Below are 4631 nucleotides of genomic sequence, written 5' to 3'. Positions count from 1 at the left end.
TGCTCTCAAATCCCCCCGGGATGGGCATTGAGCAAAGTGTACAGAAATAGCACTGGGCGTTGTTATATGGAAATAGCGAAAGTATTATTCTAAGTGTCTGCAGCTAGAAAAAGTACTCCTGGGTCAACTTGCCATCACACATGACCAATCCCAGTAGAGATGACTGAAGTCTCCAAACGGCTGCAGTCACCTCCTGATCCGGGCAGCACAATGACATTCCATCGGAAGCCCTCCCACCATTGAGTGCTCAGTTCTTAGTTTTCTTAACAAACCTACCCTTGCTCTGCCTTCTCCTTTTACCCATCCCCTTGTTTGTGGCGAGACAATGAATTTGAAAGCCATTGACTTGGTGTCTTTGGTGACCCAGCTCCTCAAGTTAAGCCCAGTAAGAGCTGTTCATGCTCCAAGAACACACATCACTAGAAACCAAAATAAAGCCAACTTTAATCTTTAAACTAAGTTGCTATGTTATTTGTCTCCTGGTATACTAAAGAAAAAAGGAAAAATAATTCTACTTCTATATCTTACTCAAATGCAAGTTTGAAAGAAAAAATATAAATTGATAGACGATTGCATGTTACGAGTAAAGTTGCTAATTTATTCTATGTAACTCAGGTTTCAGGAACAATAAAAGTCACTAAGCAATCTGTCAGATAACGGGATAGTCCTTTGTTTGGCCCTGTGTGCTTTCTAATGTAGGGGGATGTTACTGGTGTGTAGGCCAGTCTGAGGTAGGTTTTTCCAGGTTCTTGGCCTCTGGTCCAAAGAGTTGAAAACAAGGGTTCACAAGGCTTTGCAAAAGAAACAAAGTACTCACAGCAAAGGAATGGATTGCTGATAGATACACTGTGAAGGCTGAAAGTGTGCAACAAGAGGACCAGTATTTAAAAGTCCCAAGTATTGTTCAGCTCTTCTATTTATAAGGTTCAAAAGGAGGGATGGTTACTAAGGGAATAAAATAGTCTGGGTCAACCTCTGTTATGGTTAATGGACTAATTGTTTATTCATTTTTTTTCTACTGTACATTTCCCTTCCCACAATGCATCTGATTTTAATGATATGCACAACCAATTCTATGAATAAGCATAAGATGCTAAGTAGGGGTTCTCCCTAAAGTTTTACTAGAGGATGCAGTTTCACTTCGCTGCATGTGCACCCCAAACCAGTTCAGACTGGATTAGCCCTTCTGGTCTTCCTAAAGCATACAATGGAAATATACTTAACTAGAAACTTTTCAATTTTGTTTCTTATTAGGGTAGGGGAAACTTATACTGTTCTTCAGAAATGGAAACATACGAAACCCGATGCCAGTGTGGGTGTTAAGAGTCTAAGGTTGGTAGGGGTTGGTAGGTGCATTGTTTGGGGAACCTGTGCAGACTGCCAAGTGTAAGGTGTGTGTGTGTGTGTGTGTGTGTGTGTTTGTGTGTGTGTGTGTGTGCATAAACAAAACAAAATAGCCAAACTGAACTATCTCTTATGCTTGCCTGCTTTAGAGGATATATATATATATATATATATATATATATATATATATATATATATATATATATATATATATATTTGAATAAGAATGGCCCCCACAGACTCCTCTGTTTAAATGTTTGGGATGTTTGAATTATAAGGATTAGGAGGTGTGGACTTGCTGGAGTAAGTCACTGGTGGGTTTTGAGGTTTCAAATGCCCACGCCAGCCAGACCCAGTCTCTCTCTTTTTCCCTTCTCTGTCTCTGTCTCTCTGTCTCTGTCTCTGTCTCTCTTTCTCTCTTTCTCTCTGTCTCTCTGTCTCTGTCTCTTTCTGTCTGTCTATGGCTTTGTCTCTATCTCTGTCTCCCCCGCCCCTCCTTCCCTCCCTCCGTCCATCCTTCCCTGTGTCTATAGATCAGGATACAGCTCTCAGCTACTGCTCCAGTGCCTGCCGCCATGTTCCCCTCTATCAAGATGGACTAAACAACTAAACAACTAACCCTCTGAAACTCTAAGCCCCCCCGATTACAAGCTTTTGTCAGTTAAATAAGAGTTGTCTTGGCCATGGTGTCTCCTCACAGCAATAGAACAGTGACTAGGACAGGAGTTGGTGCGAAGGGTACCAAGTTGGGTATCAATACAAGAGTTTGGATGTTGCCAGGCTACGCGGCATGTTGACAGAATGTGGACTTTGGGACTTCGGATTAGGAAAGCAATTTAACACCTTTGTAGGCCTTAATGGGTCATTAAGGAGTGTGGAAGACATTGATGCTTAGAGGACTGTAAATTATGACAAGAAGTTTCAGAGGGGAAGAATATCAGTCAGTGACCTAGAGACTGTTCTTGTGGTATTTTGGGAAAGAACATGGCTGCCTTATGCCCTTGTCCTAAAAATCCCAAGGCTAAATGGAGGAGTTGTTGGATTAACGGCTTTGGCATTTCCACTTAGCATTGGAGATTTCAAGACAGCCTGCTGTGTTTTCAGTACCAACTGCTGTGGTTATTAGAAAGCAGAGGGGATCAAACTCTAGTTCCATCAAGTGGCAGAACTTGGAAGATTTGGCCTTGTGGTTCTGTATTTAGAGTCAAGGATACAATACAGGGGCTGTGGAATCTTTCTCTGTGGCTAAGGAAAACCTCCAAGACCAGGCATGTGTCAGAGGTGTCCTTGCACGGAGGCCCAGAGAGACCATTGCATAATACTATGAAGATGAAGCCTGGGTTGCCTTGGAGACCCCAACATGTTAGAGATACCAGAGCCATGGGATTCCTGCCAAGGAGAGCTTCTAACAGTGTGGAACCAGTTCAGGAAAGAGAAGAGTGTTGCAGTGAGCAAAACTGAAAGGAGTTGGAGATCTGATGAGAAGCCCTTTGACATCAGACACGGAGATGTAGAATTTAGAGTTTGCTCTGCTGGTGTTAGGTCTCGATTTGGTCCAGTATTTCTTTACTGTGAGCCTTCCTTCCCCTTTGTAATGGTAATGGATATGTTTTGCCATTGAACGTTGTAAGTATGTGATCTGTCTTTTTAGTTTTAGTTTCAAGGGATTAAAACCAAGAGATTGTCTCAAATCTCAAAAGAGACCTCGGACTTTTAGACAGTGTTGAGATTGTGATAGAGTATGGAACTTTTGAAGTTGAACCGAATGCATTGCTTTTCATTATGTTATGGCTATAAGACTACGAGGGCCAGGGATGGAGTGTGGTTGTTTGAATGAGAATGGTCCCTATAGGCTCATATATTTGAATGATCGGTTATTACGGAGTGGGACTGTTTGAAAGGATTAGAAGGATTATGAGGTGTGGCCTTGTTGGAGGTGTGTCATTGGGGTGGGCTTTGAGGCTCTCTCTCTCTCTCTCTCTCTCTCTCTCTCTCTCTCTCTCTCTCTGTGTGTGTGTGTGTGTGTGTGTGTGTGTGTGTGTGTCTCTCTCTCTGTGTGTCTATCTCCAGATCAGAATATAGCTCTCAGCTACTGCACCAGTGCCTTCCTCAATGCTCCCATGCTCTCCTTCATGATAATGAACTAAACTTCTGAAACTGTCAGCAAGCTCCCTGTTAAATGCTTTCCTTCATAAGAGTTGCTGTGTTGGCACTCTGCTCCTCCCTGTTCCAGAGACAGCCACATCTTCTCATGCAGTGCCAGCCTCGTCTCATAGACAAGATGGTGAAGGTTGGTGTGAACGGATTTGGCTGTATTGGGTGCCTGGTTACCAGGGCTGCCTTCTGCTCTGTGTCTGGCAAAGTGCACATTGTTGCCATCAACGACCCCTTCGTTGATCTCAACTACATGGTCTACATGTTCCAGTATGACTCTACCCATGGCAAGTTCAACAGCACAGTCAAGGCTGAGAATGGGAAGCTTGTCATCAACGGGAAACCCATCACCATCTTCCAGGAGGGAGATCCCGCTAACATCAAATGGGGTGACACTGGTGCTGAGTATGTCATGGAGTCTACTGGTGTCTTCACCACCATGGAGAAGGCTGGGGCTCACCTGAAGGGTGGGGCCAAAAGGGTCATCATCTCCGCCCCTTCAGCCGATGCCCCCATGTTTGTGATGGGTGTGAACCACAAGAAATATGACAACTCACTCAATATTGTCAGCAATGCATCCTGCACCACCCACTGCTTAGCCCCCCTGCCAAGGTCATCCATGACAACTTTGGCATCATGGGAGGGCTCATGACCACAGTCCATGCCATCGCTGCCACTCAGAGACTGTGGATGGCCCCTCTAGAAAGCTGTGGCGTGATGGCCGTGGGGCAGCCCAGAACATCATCCCTGCATCCACTGGTGCTGCCAAGGCTGTGGGCAAGGTCATCCCAGAGCTTAACGGGAAACTCACTGGCATGGCCTTCCATGTTCCTACCCCCAATGTATCCATTGTGGATCTGACATGCCGCCTGGAGAAACCTGCCAAGTATGATGACATCAAGAAGGTGGTGAAGCAGGCGTCTGAGGGCCCACTAAAGGGCATCCTGGGCTACACTGAGGACCAGGTTGTCTCCTGCGACTTCAACAGCAACTCCCACTCTTCCACCTTTGATGCTGGGGCTGGCATTGCTCTCAATGACAACTTTGTAAAGCTCATTTCCTGCTATGACAATGAATGCGGCTACAGCAACAGGGTGGTGGACCTCATGGCCTACATGCCCTCCAAGGAGTAA

General features: G+C 45.0%; 1 pseudogene; it reads left to right on the top strand.

The window, feature by feature from the left end:
* Positions 1 to 3625: 3625 nt before the first annotated feature.
* LOC116894694 lies at positions 3626 to 4631 on the top strand (annotated as a pseudogene).

Source organism: Rattus rattus, chromosome 2, assembly GCF_011064425.1.
Source record: "Rattus rattus isolate New Zealand chromosome 2, Rrattus_CSIRO_v1, whole genome shotgun sequence".
In the NCBI taxonomy this organism is placed as follows: Eukaryota; Metazoa; Chordata; class Mammalia; order Rodentia; family Muridae; genus Rattus; species Rattus rattus.
This window is presented reverse-complemented; position numbering and strand designations above follow the sequence as displayed.